Source organism: Chenopodium quinoa, unplaced genomic scaffold, assembly GCF_001683475.1.
Source record: "Chenopodium quinoa cultivar QQ74 unplaced genomic scaffold, ASM168347v1, whole genome shotgun sequence".
Lineage (NCBI taxonomy): Eukaryota > Viridiplantae > Streptophyta > Magnoliopsida > Caryophyllales > Amaranthaceae > Chenopodium > Chenopodium quinoa.
In genome coordinates, this window is record NW_018745000.1 from 7,739,081 (window position 1) to 7,758,148 (window position 19,068).

General features: G+C 38.3%; 1 pseudogene; it reads right to left on the bottom strand.

The window, feature by feature from the left end:
- Positions 1-13,298: 13,298 nt before the first annotated feature.
- LOC110707576 lies at positions 13,299-19,057 on the bottom strand (annotated as a pseudogene).
- Positions 19,058-19,068: the final 11 nt, after the last annotated feature.

Genomic DNA, 19,068 nt, shown 5'->3' on the forward strand with positions numbered 1-19,068 from the left:
TTCATCCATAAAAGAAAAGGAAGCCATAAGAGGAGAAAAGAGGTAGAAAACCTAAGAAAAACAAGAGAAAAGACACCAATACACTACCCCTAAGGGTAACATAAATGTCACTCATCAAACACCCCCAAGCTTAACTTTTGCTCATCCTCGAGCAAAACAAAACAAACACAACGGAAAACGATGTATATTTTTTTTTTTTAAAAAAAAAACAATAAAATAAAATAAAACTAGAAGAGAAAGAATATACACTAACTCACTTTCGTAGGAATCACGAATGCATTTAGCGCATGCATCAAGCACTTTAAACCCCATAGATCGCTCTAGAGGACGAGTAAGCTCTCGTAAGGGTGTCCTAAGAGTTTAACCCATAACTCTTGACAAAAATCAAGGCAAGGCAACAAATAAATAAAATAAAATAAATCGAAGTAAGAGAAAAGTTACAAGCGTTCTAGAGTGGACTTTTATGATGGAACAAACACTAATGAATGTCAATCTTTCTAAAATAATAAAGGTATGCACGTTCTAAGATGTCCAAGGTTGATTGAAACATAACATATGCTAAGCATAGAGAACTAAAGGAAACACATTCCACCTTTTGTTTCAACCAATCAAACCACGTTCTCTCTACTAGTTTCAAATCCACTTTCAAGTTAGATTCTCATGATTCCACGAAGAAATCGGAAAATAAATAAGAAATTAAAAATATTGAGAAGGTTACCCGACATCTTGGCTATGCAAACTCGCTCTATAGGCTTGATTCCTATTTCCCGCCATCATTGAATGACTTAACCCTCTAGGATCAAAAGGACTTTCAAGGTATTAACATATAAGCTAGGAGAGTAAAGGTGTGGAGAACTCTTGAAATTGGTGGTAAACCTATGTGAAGCACGGGTGGAACTTCTTCCACAAGATCCAAACGATTCCAAAACAAAAGTGCCAAGTATGCTTATTAAATAACTTTCCCCCAAGCTTATTTAACACAAAATAACAAAAACAGGGAGAACAACAATAACAAAACCCCCCCTTTTTTTTTTGTGTGCTTTACATTCTTCTTTACTTTTTTTTTTTCAATAATTCCTTTTTCCAAGCTTTTTTTTTTTTTTTTTTTTAAATGTCCTTGCCTCTTTTAACTTTGGACGGCTTTTTCTCAAAATGTATTTGGTTTTATGCAAAAAATTATATACAACACATACTTGCTTTGCAAATGAACTTATAATTCTAAACTTGCACCATAAACAATAAAACAAGCTCCAAAACAAAATTGCTTCACAAACTAAAGGTAGGATTTAAAGTGAAACTAAGGCTGGAAGGCTTGTATTAAGGTTAGAGAAAAGAATGTATATGGCTCAAATGGGCTAGTAATAGGGGCAATTGCAAACCAAATCCAAAATTGAAAATTAATCCTATAAAAAGAGAAATGTCTTTGCCATCCCCTAAAGTGGCTCAGTCGCGATCTTGGGAGCTAAAAGTCAAGTTCTAGATATGAGAATGCAATAGCCAAGGATCCAAATATGCCGCTCAACAAAGTATGATGAAGGCTAGAACAATTATACATCACTAGGGATAGCAATAACTAACTCTTGATTTCATATCCACTATAGAGAGCAACTCCATCTTACCACAAGCAAGTGAACTAGAGCTTCATGGTCCCAAAGTTCTTAGCCAACTACCTTAGCATACCATATCCTAGAGTCAACCTAACACATTCTCAAACCGTGCACACCTCTAAAATTTAGGAAGAAAGACATTCAAGAATACAAGTCCAAAAATATTATGTCCAAAGCAAGAACAAAAGAAAACACATTGCAAATTTGCCTTGATAGAAACAAAATCTTTTTGGAATTTTCAAAATAAAGAAAATGGAAATGCATATACAAATGTGCATGGCATATATGAATCAAAATTCTACCAAACATGATAGAATACCCTCCCCCAAGCTTGAATGAGGCAACATGCTCAAACTTTAAACCAAAGAATCCATGGGAGAAGAAAAGAAAGAAAGTCATCCAACCAACCAACATATGTCCAACAAGTCACAAATCATTAGAGGAATAGCAAGGAAGGATATTACCGGATTTTAGGTGGGTGTATATACCCGCAAATGACCCAATTAAAATTTTCAAAGCCACTCTTCTCAAGAATTGAATCTTGTTTTCCATATGATAGCAATTGTGGTGCCAAACTTCCTTGATTCTTGATCCAAATCAATGCACCAAAGTATATCAAGTTATGTACCTAGAAAAAGGCACACAAACATTTCCATGAGAGAAAATCTATTCTAAAAAGAAAAGAAAATGAAAGCAATAAAACACGGGTTACTTCCCGAGAAAGGCTTGCTTAAGGTCCAAGCTTGACCGCTCTAGTAAATAATATTGCAACGATCGCAAGAGCTTGTCAAATGCACTACTACACATCTCATAAGATAACAAGTAAGCAAATGATATAAGAAGGGCATGCACCAAGATTAGTGCACGCAAAAGAAGGTGAAGAGGGAGTTTCCAAGAAGAAGAAGAATCAAAAGAAAATTCAAGAAAATAAGAAGAAGAATAGAAAGGCAAACTCTCTTCACAAAAATCTTTTTGGGTGGCAAAATCACCCTTTTCCTCAATTGAAGACGAATGAGGGACATAAAAATCTTCATAGGCAAGGGGGTCCCCAATAGGCTCATTAACAAAGGAAGGAAGGGATATAGGAGTGTAGGGGATATGGTTGAAATTCCTTGAAAAAGGGACATGAGAGAAGGGGATAGGAGCAATGGTCTTACAAATGGTCTCTTCTTCACCACCATTCCTCAAATCACCAATTTGAGCATGAAAATCAATCATAGAATCCTCAAAAGAAGAACACTCATGATCATGATCTCCCTCAAACATCCAACTTCCAAGAGGAACTACATAATCCCCTTCACTACAATCATGAACAACAACTCCCTCAACTTCCTTAAAGCCTAAAATCTCAAAGCCATGCATGAATGGATGCAAATTCATTTCAAAATGGTCTCTCTCCCATGAAGCATTCTTAATGAACTCACTCAAAAGGCTATGGGTTTTCATTTGACACTCAATAAACACATTAGACATAACCTTAAATGAATCAAAATACTCATGGATAAAAGGATCACAATCATGCACTTGAGACTCATCAAGATGGGAAAAAGGGTTAGGATTTTCAAAATCAACACTCTCTTCATTCTCAACTCCTTCACCATCACTCATATGCTCACCAATGGGATCCTCACACTCTCTTGGTTGCTCAAAATCATCATCATCATCCTCAACACACACATTAAATTGGGATTTTTCACAAACAAGCATCAAGGGTGACAATTGGCTTTCTAACTCTTCTTTTCTTCTCCTTCCCTCCTCAAGACGCTCCTCATTCTTTTTCATTATCTCTAATTGACCTCTCATAGAATTAAGAATCATTTCCTTACTAGGCCCAAGCTCATTATCAAGCTCAATGCACCTAATTTGAGATTTAAAAGTAGCAATAAGGGATTCAAAAGGTGTTGAAGGTTGAGGCTCAACAAGAGAAGAAGAAGTACAACCAAGATTGGAAAAATCAACATTAAGATCATGAGCATATACATCACATTGGGGAGTGGGGGCACAATCAAACACATGAGATTCATCATTAAGGGAACGAAGCTCATCACAAGAAGGCATGGTAAATAATGAAGAATATTGAAACACACCATTAGCATCAACTTGAGCATGTACCTCATCATCATGAACAAAAGAGGAAATAGAGTTGAAATCATGTGTTTTAGGCTCACTTAAAGGATCATGTAACAAATCATGGGAATTCATGCTAATATTAGAAGTACCAACACATTGCATATCAGTAATAGAATCATGATTACCCTTATTATAGACATCCCAAGCAAACCAAACATAAAAATCCCAAGCATCATCAATTGATAATGCTCTAAATTCACCATTATGCATGCATTCAACTTCATCCCTAGTTTGCTCATTCAAACCAAAATAACAAATCTCACAAGCCTCCCAAAGACTACAACAATCAAAATCCAAATATCTCTCAAGTCTATTGAAATATTCACAAAAAGGCTCATTGTCATATTGAGGAAACGAGTTACTTGCCATTTTTTTTTTACAAAAATAAGCAAAAATTAAAAAAAATAAAATAAAAAGAAAAGTATACACAAAGACACTCAAGCAATCAAAAACAATCAAGCATTGACACCGTTCCCCGGCAACGACGCCATTTTGACGGGCGTTAGAACGGTCGCACATTCCACACTCAATCAAATAAATTTATAAATCCTAAAACTAACCCCTAAACAAGTCTAGTGGTAAGTTCGGAGTCGAACCACAAGGAACGGTAATGCTAGATTGTTCTTAATCTAATGCCTAAGCTATGCCGAAGTCGATTTACGGATAAAGGACACTAAAACTACACTAAAACACATATAAAGAACAAGGTATGATAAAGTCTACTAGGGGAAAAGATCCACTTTGAACAATTAACAAGTTAATGGGAATCGATTTGATAATCAATCATGCAAAGAAAGAATTAAAATGGGAATTAATTACCATCAAGAGCAATCTCTCAAATTCCTAGCCTAGATCCCTCATTGACTAGGTGCATAGAAGAAATTTACCCAAAATGCAATCAAATATATAAATTCTAATTCACAATCCCTTGTCAAACTAGAACTAACATGCAATTAAGTTTGTTATCTTGGGAGATCAATCCAATCTAAAACAAACAACATGCCATCATCAATTCAATCAATTTAATCACACAATTATCATCAAATTTATCTCAAATAACTCAATTAACCATAACAAAGCTTCACTCAACACCTAGTAGAAGGAAATCTACTCAAACATGATTAACAAAGCAATTAATAAAGCATAAAGAGAGAAGAGAGTAAGAAATGCTCATTGATATAAAATGGAGATCTTCAAATCATCAAATTCCTCCTTTGATTATCCAAAATCCATGAAAACCATTGTGCTCCTCACTTTCTCTCTCCAAAATTTGAGAGTTTCTCTCTCTAAAAACCTAAAACTAACCTAAAAATTATTCTAAAACTGAAAAATCTTTTTTTTTAATGAGCAAAAAAATCTATTTATACCCCTTACAAAATTGCCTAGGAAGCTCCGCAAAAAGTCAGCTGAAACGGGAAAAGGTCCGACCGAACTCTGTGTAGGTTCGGTCGGACTCAGGGTAGGTTCGGTCGAACCTCCCTGATCCTTGTTTGGTCGAACTTTCCTGGTTCGACCCCTCCTGTAAACATGCTGAAAACTTGGTTGAAACTGCCTTGGAGGTTCGGTCGAACTTTTCAAAAGTTTGACCACACCCTGGTTCGACCGAACCTCTTAGAGGTTCGGCCACACCTCCTCTTGAACTTCCTCTTCTTGCTTCCTCTTCTTCCCTTTTGCTCCTCTTGTCTTTGTCCATGCCTCCATACTTGGCCAAGGGGCCTCCTACCGTGCTTAGGACCGTCATGGAACCTGCAAAAGATAGCAAAGATCACGAGAGCATGGGGATGATAAAATTATGCATAAAGATTATCAAAACAAGCGCAAATAAGCATACTTTTCATCCATAAAAGAAAAGGAAGCCATAAGAGGAGAAAAGAGGTAGAAAACCTAAGAAAAACAAGAGAAAAGACACCAATACACTACCCCTAAGGGTAAAATAAATGTCACTCATCAAGCATACGTGAAAGTGCAAAAATTGAAGTAAATTATATCAAAGGCAAACCGACTCAGTCGGCAAATTCTATTAATTAAATATCATTGTCAACCAGAACTACGTCTGGGGAAAAGAAGTACATGAAATACTCGGTTCGCAGGCCGGAAATAAAAAAAGAAACAATCAAGTCACTGCTGTTGGCGAGGCTGAGACGTCTGGCCCTGGCCGGATGGAGGAGCGTCTTGAGTTTGCTGGGGTTGAGCTTCATTATCCTCACCCGACACTCGTTCTTCCGCCTGCTCCTCCTCTTCTTCCTCGACAATGCCAGCCCATTCCTCGAAGGGAGTCAGATTCTCAAGCCCAAGGGTTTGAGCGTCGTACACCTCGGTGGCGTACTTGTACCTCAAGTTGAAAAACTCCCATTCGGTGTCCGAGTGGATGAGGGTCCAGGCCATTTTCATGCGGTGCTCGTTCTCAGCAACTATCTGGTCCTGCTCGGCTTCCTGCTTGGCTTTGTGATCAGCCTGCGTCTGGGCCAGCTCATTCTTCAGCTAGGAGACGTCTTCCCTCAGTTTAGTGTTCTCCTTGTCGGCATCCCCCAGCGCTTTGACGTCCGCCTGGAGGTTTTTAACTTGCAGCTCAAAATCAGTTGCCTTCTTGTTGGCCGTCTCAGCAGCAGCCGTGAGCTCCTTGATTTTCTCCTCCTGTTTTATCTCCCGACTTTTAGTTTGTATTTCATACATTAGGGTGTTGTATTGAGTAACATCAATAAGGTCAGCCGCCCGCCTATTGGCGTCTCTTACCTACTCTTGCTTCTTCCTCAAGGGAGCCTTGAGGCCGTCTACCCTTATCATCACCTACAAAGTCAGCCGAAAAAGGGTTAGTCTCTCATTTATGGTACTACCGGCAAAAAAGTAAATTGTATAAAAGCACCCCAACCGGCCAATTACCTTAGCAAGCAGCTAGTTGATGCGGTCAATGTTGACCTGGTGCACACCCAGCACCGCCTTTTTTTTCGGACCGGGTGAGGGTCCTCAGCATCCTCTTAGCATACTGTTGGAGGTCAGGCCAACGAGAAGAGGCATCTGCATCAACATATTTATTTGTTAAGTATTGAGCATAGGCGGCACCAACATTCTGTCGAAGAATCCCCTAATTGGGTAGCTTGGGACTTGACTCGCATAGGCCCAAGCGGCCAGGGGGGATCAAAGGTGAGAGCCATACCTTCATTTTCAGGCTGAGGGGTCATCCCACCCGCAGCTTCATTGGAACCGGTCACTACAGGAAGCAGCCGGCTCGAGGGAGTTTCAGGCTCCCTCATCTCCACCTCAGCCGGTCCTGTTGTTAGGCCAAGGACTTTCAGGCTCTTGCCTGCTGATGTAGGCCTGTCAGGCACAGGCGGCCTTCCAGAAGAGGGAGGGGCAGCCGGTACCCTCCTGGATTTGGAAGCAGGCTGAGAGGGCTCCTCGTCCGGTCTCTTTAACATCTTCGTTAAAGAGCGAGGAACGTTCTTGCTCCCCGTCTGAAAAAGAAAACAAAATAGCCGGTTAATAGCAGAGTTGATTTCAAACAATACAAACGGTAAAAGAGCTCAGCTGGCACTTACCCCATCATCCTTGGCCGCCAGCTAGACCCTCTTCTTCTCCAACTGATCCTTCGGATCTGAGCAGCCGATTTAGCGGGTGTCTTCCTTGGAGGCACCATCTCTAATCCTTTCTTTGCAAAGAAGAAAATCAAAAAGTCAAATGTCATTCAAGAATGATACAGGCGACATAAAGTGCCGGTTATCAGTCAACATACGTCTGCTAAACATTGTGCTGAGGCCACAGGCGGAAAGGAACGCCTCGTCCTTTAGCTAGTCCGGATGAGGGACCTAGTTCTTGGGGACAATGACCTCAGTCCCATCATTCAAAGGTAGGGAGGTCTTCTTGAAGAGCCCTGTCTCCGTTATTTGCATCTAGGCCTCTTCCGGTACTCTAGGAAAGGCACGTTTCTTCCCAAGGAGAGCCGGGGGCATATTGTAGTGACGCAGCCGGTGGTTTAGACGCAGCGATGGTGAAGAAACCAAGTAAAACTTACTCTTCCAGCTACTCCACTTTGACGGCTTGTCAAGCGTCATCATGTATTCCTGATGCGTGGTCAATGGGTATACCACGCATTCCAGCCGCCTGGGCACGGCTGAGGTAATGCATATGTGCAAATGCCTCCCAGCTAGGCGTTATGTTCAGCATCTCGCAGGCGCCAATGTATCCTAATATGTTCACCCAAGAATTGGGTGTTAACTGCCAAACGCCAAGGTCGTAGCCCCTTAGAATGACTTTTATTGTATCATGGAGGGGGAACCGGAGGCCGGCTTTGAATGCCGCCTTATAGCAGCCGAAATAGTCGTCGGCATGATCAAGGTCGTCATCCCAGACGACGGTTGCCTCTACAGGCGGCACAACAATTTCCCACCCTACCACAACCGGGCGCTTCTGTAAAAATCCGGGTAAGGTGGCATTTAGGGTGACCACATCCCTGGCGGTCATGTGCGCCTTTGTTGGATTATTAATTGAGGGCCATTTATACGCCTCCTCATCCCCTTGGGGGGCATCCGGTTCCATGGTAGACTCCGAAGAGTCTGATTGTTGGACGGTTTCTTCACCGCCTATATCCTTAGACTCTTCAAACATCTCATCACTGGGCGTGCTAGGTACACCCGAATGGTCATAATGTACAATGTCAGCCGGAGCTTCGGCTGAGCCGTCTGATTAGTATTCAGGGTCTACAGTCGTCCGTCTCATCCGAGCCATTCTGTCCTGCACATGAACAGAGACGGTCGGATTCGCAGAAGAGTATGGGTGGTCCAAACACCCCCGGACGGCATCCCCAGTCCTAGACTAACCGTATCTAGTGACCGGCTGACAACTGTCCTAGGCCGTGCCGTGTGTGTGTTGGGTGAGTCCATTATTCTTTACAAGCTATACAATCGGAAAAACTCAAAAAAGTTGCAAGGAGTAGAGACGATACCTTGAAGATACTTTGAGTGGGGAAAGTTGGCTATCTGGATCAGCAGCCGAAAATCTTTTTGTTGCTTGCTAATTACCCAGATGGTAGCCCAGATGTACCCTCTTGAAGAGCAACTGAAAATTGGAGAAAAAGCCCAGACGGTTGCCCGGATGTACCCTCTTGAAGAGCAATTGAGGATTGTTGAACAACCCAGCCGTTCCTCAAAAGCTTTGCTTGAAGATACCCCCAGACGGTCGGCCGGTTGTGGGTGTATTAAAAACAATTGGAATCAATCAAAGGACCCCCAGGCGGTTTTAATGTGTTTTGGGTGATGAGCACTCATATGGAAGCTGGTTGAGTGAAGAAGAGAAAGATGGTTGTGCAAGAAATAGCAGCCGGTATCAGAGCTTTCTCTCTTTCTTAGGAAAATTTATCAAAAAATGGCAAAGTGTTAAAAATGAGGGGGGGGGGCATCTCTACCTATAGAAAACCCCAGAAAGAGACGAACCGTCACCTTCCCAATTCAAATTCAAAAAAAAAAAAAAAAGGAGAGAGAAAGAGAGAAAAGGAGATGAAACGTCACATTCTCATAGCATGACACCTGTCACAGGTGCTAGTCACACCTGTGAGGGGCAAATGTTTAGGGTAAGAACCCTATCCACGTGGACCAATCGTGTGCTGACACGTGTCGGCATCAGAGGGGTTCTGAAAGAACCAATCCTCTAGTGACACATGGCACTCCAACTTATGAAAGGGGAACTAATCCCCTCTCACTATAAACAGAGGAAAATCCTCATTTATTGCACATTCATAAATACACACACAAAACCCGAGCAATATTAATTGCAGAATTCTCTCGGAATCCGAGAGAAAAACCTTTACATTCCGCACTTTTATACATCCGGACACGTTCTAACTTGATCGTCGGAGGCAGAACTCCACCCAACCGGAGTTTCCGTGGTTTTGCAGGTACAGACGGTCGACGCGCATTCTTGGAATTGTAACTCTCCCGAGGGACTCCAAAAACCCCAAAACACTCAGGACCACCTGGCATCGGCTGCTGCACTAACCACGTCTCTGCTGAGCTGGTAGAAGGTTGACTCGCTTAACTACTACTAACAAATCTCCCATGCTGACCCCAATATACCGTATGATAATCCTGAGGGTCATACTCTTCATCTCGATCGGCATGACTTGCCCGCTCTTCGTCCTCATCGTCAGATGTAGGCATGTAAGCACTCCACCCGACGAGTACATGGGGAGGCTCCCTTGTGACAAATGCTCTCCCGACCAAATACCAGGAGACCCATATTGCTGCTCATGATGAAACGGTGCCCCTGTAATTACTGAACGACCTGACTCCCTCCTAACAGACGCATTCAAACGTCTTAATATTTCATGACGAGCACCCGAACCCTCAATCTACATTAAATAAATACAAAATCAAATATCAGTAATAATTACAAATATAACAATGATATAAAAGTTGAACAACTAATATTAAAAAAAAAAAATTTCGAAAAAAAAACAAATAATAATTACAATATTAACAATATTAATAACAATAATAATAATAATTATTATTATAAACCACAAATTTCACAACATACTACTAACAATATTACAAAACAACAACAACAACAATAATAATAACAACAACAATAATAATAATGATAATAATACTAATAACAATAACAACAATAATAATAATAACAACAATAATGATAATAATAGTAATATTGCTAATAATAATAACAATCCTAATACTAATAACATTACTAATAATAATAATATTAATCGGTTATTTAAAAAATATTAATCACGAAAAAAAAATCAATAAGCACGAAAAAAAAATTCTGAATGGGACAGTCGCCTGAAATTTCCAGATCCTCCTTGGGACATCCGGAAATTTCAGGCTGATGTCCCAAATTTCTGAAACTTTTTAATTTTTTTTTTCCGATTCAAACAACAAATTTCCGTAAATTACCTGTTCGCCGCTGGTCCGCCATCACCGGATTTCTTCTACCCTCCTTGGATTGGTTGTAGGTGTTTTTCTTTTGAATTTTCTGTTTTTTTTTCTTTTTTGATTTTCAGATTTTTTTTTTTAAATTTCTGATTTTTTAATTTTTGGAGAGATTTTATAGAGATAAAATTTTAGAGAGAGAAGTATGAGCGTGAAATGTGTTGTAAGTGTCGTGAGTATTTATATACGAGGGGTAAATACGAAATTTCAAGGAAAAAATGCGAGCGACGCCTAGTAAATTGGGAGCGACATTTAACAACCCCCATTTTTATTAGGGGTCTCAAACTTTGGGGTTTGGCATGTGCTATAACATGTACAATAAAAAATGATACGGTATAATGAGTAATTTCCTAGGATATCGGATCGGATACCGATATCCGATATCCGACCTTTTTTCGGATATTGGATATCCAAATCCAAAATTTGGATATTAAATTTGGATATCTGATATCTGATTTTTTCGGATCGGATATCCATAATTTTCGGATCGGATGCGGATCGGATAATCGGATTTTCGGATTTTCAGATAGTTTTGCTCAGCCCTAAACACAAGTCAGTCATTCCTAGATTGATTTTGTACTAAATTCGGTTATTCCTAAGTTAGGATGGTTCCAATGAAATTAATTTACAATTTTCTTTAATAACTTAGTTTTAAAATTTCGTAATTAATAAATTTTGGGAACAATTACAAATACAAATATTTTCCCTTGTGAGGAGGGCTTCTAGAATTTTATATTTCTTACTTTTCGTAAAAAAAATAAAAAAAAAATAGAAATAAAAATACGGTACTTTGTATAATGCATCACAAGTAGGGGTGAAACTGATGTGGTTTAAAACTAAACCAAACCTCAAACCAAACCGAATTTGAAATGTGGTGTGGTTTTTTTTTTTTTTTTTTTTTTTTTTTTTTTTTTTTTTTTTTTTTAAATATAGTTCGGTGCGGTTTGAAGAATTCCAAAACCGAATTAATATGGTTTGGTTTTGGTTTTAAGATTTGGCCCCAAAAACCAAAATCCAAACCAAACTATGGTCCATATCCAAATTATAGCCTAACCCAATATTAATTTCTATCCTACATATATAAAGCCAAAAAATAGTAAAACTTGTGTTTTTTTTTATGTCCTCGAATGTCAACCAATGTGGGCGATTTTAGAGTGAATGACCAGTTAGATGGAGGAAAAAAGAACAGGATGAAAAATTTCGGTATGGTTCGACTTTTTTTTTTTTTTTTTTTTTTTTTTTTTGAACACTAGTTAAAATTATTTTTTTGAACTTCTCATATAATTATATAACAAATTATATCAATCATATTCAACTAAACGTTTATTGACAAACCTCAATAAATGCTTCATTTGTGGTTGTAGACAAGTGATTTGTCAATAAAATTCAATTTTTCTTCACGATTATAGACATTACTTATCAATTCAAATTAATTATGAAATTCATTTTGATGATCAGCCATACTTGAACCGAACATTCATAGAATCATTGACAGCCATAGTTGAAATGAACCTTCATGCAATCATTGATGAACATCAAATCAGCCATATTCGTAGACAATTGACTAACAAATATCTGCCTGGTCAATCATACCTGATCAATCCTTCAATTATGCAGACATGTAAATGCTGCCAACGGCTCTATACTACTCATGATCCATGGAAGAATAAAAATAATCTTCTAGCTAACTTGTTCAAGCTAGCTTGAAAGTTACTGTTAAACAAAGTTTGTCTAATACATCCACAATCCGAGAGCTCACGTTAATCTCAATTACCCAAAGATATCCGCCCTTTCAAAGTTTTTGAAGTTGTGACCATAAGGCAGGCTTCCAAGAAATGTGTAAAGAAAGCACAGAAAGTTCCATTGTAGAGATTTACGGTATAGTTATTGGAACAATTTCGTAAATTCCACAATTCTTTCCACACTGACTTTCATTTTGGGATGATGCCATCAAGTGAAAAGTCCATTAGGTAGAATTTAAAGCTTCCACCATTCAAATGCCATTGCGAATAATCAAGCAAGCCACTTTTAGCCATTTCAAGGTTTGCACCCAACCTACTTATACTGAGTTATTGACCTTATCTACTATGAGTAAAACAGTAGGTTGCATCGCCTGCATGTACGATTGCAGCACAGATATAGAAACAAGTTCAAACAGCTGTATTTGAATGAAAGACCACTACTGTTAAATAAAGCAAATAGCCATTCAATTGATCCAATAATTCAAAGACATGACCAAACCCAAACAAGGTTTAACATCATAGGTTGAATATCGCTAAACCAACGGGGTGAAACAAGGGTCAAAATTAACAAAGCACGTGGTTTTACAAGGCAGAACCACAATGGCATCAAACGATTATGATGATCTTCGCTCATCTCTCAACAACCTAAAAAGAATTCTATAGAACTTACCTAGGGTTCAGACTCCACTAGCATATGTAACCATCAAGCCCTGAGCCCTGAGCCCTGAGCCCTGGAAAGTTTTGAAGTGAACATTTAATTTATTGCATTGTTGATAAAGAAATGGCCTATATTCATTAAATTCCAGCACCTCTAACCCTTCTACTATAAAGTATTGCTATAGTTATTAAGCTAACATCATACAATGCAGTAGAGCCAATTGATCCCAAGGTGAATCTAAGATACCTAACAAGGAATGCTTATAACTCCAAATCTTACCAAAACATGGAACCAAGTCCTTGTAAAACAGACGGTGCATTTACAAGTGGGAAAAAAAAAAGCAAGAATACACATGAACTTATTCTGAGGGAGCAAGGCACACTCACCAATATTTGTTTAAGCATAACTACTTAATATCTATTGTATGCTCTCCCATAACCATCTAGTCTCTGATGCTGAATATCAGTGTAAGCATCACGGGGCCTAGGGTGTAGAAAGTGCTCAGCAGGAGTTGTGTATTGGCCCCTTGGCTCTATGTGAAAGTTTGACCCAGCATAGGGCTGACTGTGTAATGAATCATAATCAGAAAAAGTGGACTGCTGATAACCACCAAAACCTGAAGTTGGCGTCTGCTGCTGGTGCACCTGCTGACGTCTTTGAGCATCCAAGTGAAGGAACTCATCCCACTGTTTAGCATGAGAGCTTCGTAAACCAGCAAGCCTTTTCATGTAAGTCTCTCTCAAGTCTCTGATAACCTAATATTATTTTGAGCACCACAGAGGGAAACATTTGACATTTTAATAAAGATGATTCGTATCAATTTGAATATACATATATCAACAGAAAACTCAATGCCAGTTTAGTGCAGCAATATCATCAACAAACAGCCACTTAAGTGCTCCTTCCGTCCTTAATTTTTAGCCCCCAAGCCATTTTGCACTTTGTTAATTTTTGGTTGAGTGGAGTTGATAACAAAAGTGGTGGGGCCAAATATATTTTATGCAAGAGTGAAGTTGTGGTCCCCATGATAAAAGAAAATAGAAATGAGGCAAACAATAAAGGACAGAGGGAATACAAGCAACGACGTGAGCTAACGACGACAAATGGGCAAATTGCTACATGGAAACATTACACTTAAGCAAAGTTGACCAAGCAGCGCAATTATATATTTGGAGTATACATAAGAGTTATGATGAAGTTTTGCAGAGATAACCAAAATATGAGCTTACAAATTTAATTTAATTTAATTTATGGAGGGAGAGAATGTTGTGAGCAAGATGCAATTTTCAATATCTTAAGGTTCAGATCAACAGCGGATAAAGTAATATGGTGTTATACTGCTTTGAATAAGATTTTTTATCACATTAATACACTGAAAGTACAAACATGTCACTCTTTGTTTATAGGCTGCAATAATAATGTTGCCAACAAAGCATTTAGTAGTACAACTTAACCAATAAAACAACCTACAACAGACTAATTGCTCCTTATACACTTCACAGAGCCAGATTGTTACACCTCCAGAACAGCTAAACGGGCCCATATATGTTAAAAAAAATGGCTTTATATTCTAATTCTATGTTTATAACCAATGGTAGCTTAGACCTTTGATTCTCAGCAAGAATGTCAGGATTTTCAACTTATATGCACTATTATAAAGTCAACCCTCACGTGAAGCCAGCACAAAATATCTACCCTTGAGATTCTAAACAAAAGGCATTTGCTCTAAGAATTGGACTAATACTCTTGCACAGACCTTCTTAGCATTTTATCAATACTAGCAGCAGGAGACACACACATAAGCATACAGACACACAAAACATTACACACACACACACACACACGTTACACAAGCACGCACACACACACTGATACGCACACATACCTCACGGTGCTTGTAATTCTCCTCGTCTTCTTGCTGATCACGAAGTCTGGCTAGATCCATGGCCTCTCTTTTGTATTCCAACTCCACATCCTCAAGTGGTTGTGGCAATAAGGGATGCTCAACCTTATTATCAGCATGGACATCAAATCCCCGTCTCTCAGTTTCCCAACCATGGGATCTGTAGGGCCCCTGATATGTGGTGTATGAACTGCCACTATAAGCAGCACGCGCTGGAGATCGCGAACGGCTTGCACGACCTCGTCCTCCATCACTAACATAAGCTTCAGTAAATGATACTATATTAACCATTTGTTTCAGCATCGCCTAACATATATAGTAGCTCTAACTAGATAAACTATACTTAGAATCCCTTTGATGCACTTTACAGTAACTTTTGAAGACAACTTGGGAAAATCAGATCCCTTCGCGAAACTCACTTCAATATCCAACATGGTATGGTAAAAGAACTTACCTCTTGCTGCAATCACAGATAAACAACATGCAATGTTACTAGAACTTCAAGTACAATACAGATGACGGTCCATAAAACATTACAATAGAGCTCAAAATGTTGAGATACAGTACTGCAATATAGTCACTAATTATCAGTTCTGTAATAGCGTTACAGGTATAGCTTTTAGTTGCCCTACCTTGTGGAGAATTTCTAGAAGGTTTCTGCAGATCCCCACGAATACGGTCCTCAAGACCTCTATCTTGTCTGCCAAATCTCTGATGAAACTGTGATGCATTTCTAGGGCTAGGGTTAGATCTTTGGGATTCTGAGCGCGTAAATCGATTACTGAAAGGACTGCGCTCAGGTGACCTAGATCTTCGGGGTTCTGAGCGTGAAATCCGAGTACCAATAGGACTGCGCTCTGGCGACTTAGACCTACCCGTATGAGAACCAGGAGAGCTCCTATCATTACATTCATCTTTAATCACTTTATGCACTTCATCTACACCTTTTCTCAAGATTAATCTATCCTTGCCACTAACAATGATAAACTTCTCATCCATCTTGATTTTGCAGCCATTGTCTAGCTAAATCTTCTCGATCACTTTATCTGTGAAAAGTGCTCTCACTTGCTTCTCTTGCACCACCCTTTCAAAGAAATCCTGGGAGTTGCGGTTCCCTCCAAGGGTAAATGGACATCCCTGCAATTGTTTCATAGTCCAGCAACATTGAAGCAAAGAGTTGGTAAACCGAGGCTAAAAGCACAAGTAAAATAAAAAAAGGATATCATACAGCAGCATAAATCAGCAAACAGAGGGCTGACAACAAATCGCATCAGGAGATGAATGGCCATGTAACCAACTAAGAAAATAAAATCTGACAATAATATCATCATCCCAATGTTTCTACCAGAACCTCCTGCTCAAGGGATTCAGATGTATGCAATCAGAGGTTTTTTATGGAGGACCCTTCATCAATCAGAGAGAGATTTATCATTCTTTCCCATTATCTCTTATTTAAAATGGAGCCTAAGATTGGTGTAAACCCACATCATATTTTGGAAGCTATTATAGTTTAATTTCTTCAAACCTGATGTGCTTTAGGATATAATGATCAAGGGAAATTCTTATTGGTAACCCTGTATTATTGCACTTTTGATTTTGGTAATCGGAGAAAAAAAAAATCAAAAAGAGGTTATCATCAATGTTAATTCCATACTCTTGGTTTATATCAACCACGACATTAATGACCATTTTTCTAATCATAATAATAACTTAAGTTGCTAGCTACTGTAAACAATTCCAAAGTTAAGATGAGTTTGCCCCTTCCTTTATGAAGAATTCTCCCACCACCTTGATGTAGTGATGGTTTCACATCTCTTTGTCTCTATCATTAGCTCTTTTTCACTGTAGATTGTAGGTTTTTCCCAGCAATTTCTTCAAACATTGAATAAGTTCAGGTGCTAAACAGCGTGTGTTAATTTCCCATTCCCACAATTTCTTTCCTAAAAAGAATTGATTTGTAGATTGAGACCTCTAATTCTGCTTCACTTTTCATCTGGGTATCTCAAATCTTCATGATATTTTAACCATCTAAGTAGATTTTATGGTTGATGAATTCCAAGTTTACAATGTGAGTTGGGGTTTTGTTTGTTGGTGTTTCTTTAAAATAATTTTTTTTACGATAATGGTGGTTACTGTTTCTCAATTTGGCCCTCATCAAAACCAGCAAGTTCACGATACCCATCGTTGCTGTCAAAGAAAATATAGTGTTCATCAGTTTAAATTTTGTTTTTTTTGGGTGTGTGTGTGATAGCCTAGTAGGGTAAAGAAGAAAAAAAATGAAGTTAACTAGTGTGGTAGCCAAGTAGGGTAATATTAATTGCTAACCATGATTAAAAATTTAAGTTATCTATAGGTTTTAATGGTGATTAACGTCATGGTTGATATAAATCGAGTATAGGGTTACCATCGATAATACTTTATTGTCGATTGCCAACTCTGAAGAGCAATAACACAGGGTTAAAAACCCCAATAATTAATATAGACAGTAAATATGCAACATTGACCCTAACCTGAGTAAAGTGACCAGATTCTACACAAATTTTGCAAATCATTTCTTCTTCCTTCCTCTTCTTCCAGTTCCTCTCTGTTGCTTTAGATTTAGCCTCCCAAACCTTAGCCTCTCGACTCGTAAAATCTGTCGGGACAGCATTAGGGTCACGCTCATCTTCCTCATCGGAGCTAGCTTGGGATTTTTTGGTATTTACTTTTGGCTTTTTTTGTACATTCACTACAGAAGATCCAATTGGTCCAGTATACGCCTTGTAGATATCACTAAAATCATCATCATCCTCCAAATCTGGTCTATTTTCCATTACGGGCTGTATACAAGCAAAAAAAAAAACAATAAATTCATAGTTGAATCCTAACATTAAAGGGTTGTGCAATACATTAGCAACCAAATTTGTTTCAATTATCTCGAAAAATCATATAATATTATTAGCTTTTATTAGGCTCATAATTTTGTTCTCGATTTTGGAACCCTAAACTTATGCATTGAGAATTAAATAAAATAAAATAAAACCCTAGATTGTGAAATTGATATGATGATTACAAAAAGAAATAAGAACGAAGTTACCTCAAAAGCTGCTTCAATGATGAAGAACGTCAAGTGCGATGTTGAGTGCGCTTCAATGGAGAACTGACAGAGAGGAGGAGGCAGGGCTATTGTGACTTGTGAGTCCGTTTTTTATTTTTCACATTTGCTTTTCAATGGGTTATTTTCCAGGTATTTCAAAAGCAGGTTAGTGGGGCATTTACAAATACTAACAAACATCGAGGAAATCGAGATAGTTTTTTTTTTTTTTTTAAGATTTTTTTTGTTTTTGTTTTTTTACAACATAAAAAAGATTTCATTGATGAAAGAGTCAAACGGCACTTTCATTACAGATTCGATAAACGATAGCCTTAATAAAAATCTTCATCCGAAGCAATACAATCTGTGAGTTAGCACTAATTTAGCTTGAGATCCACGGATGAATAGTTGTTTAGGTGAAAAAACTCATATGGCCTTCTAGATACTTCTGAAGAGAGATAATAATGGATTCACAATTTCAGAACACTTTTTTTTTTTTTATCTCTCTTCTATATACTTTTATTATATTTAATATTGTTATGTATTTGTTCATACCTAACAAACCTACACTGGTTTCCTCCTACTCTGTCCATTTCCCATTTTAAGCTAACAACATAGTTCGTGTAAATAGTTTGTGATGATCTCCACCTACACAAAAGACACCACATCCCAATACTATACAAAAAACGAGATTATAAATTATTGATCTTTACTGATTATTTGCAAGTTAAATTCTTAATTGCAAATTCTACACTCATAAACCCTAACCCAAAACCATGCGTACTTACAAATCATTATTAAATATAAAAATAATCCTAATTACTATTAACGTTGAGAATCAATTTTGTAAAAAAAAAAAAAATACTAGTCAAAATTTTAACAAGTGTGATAATACCCAAGTGCCAAAATAAACGTTGATTTTAACCTTGCCATCCCCCAAAATTGCTAAACAAAGTAAGCAGTAGCAACAGTAGTCATCTCCCTCGGTTCCTTAGTTTTTGACCGGGGACTCGG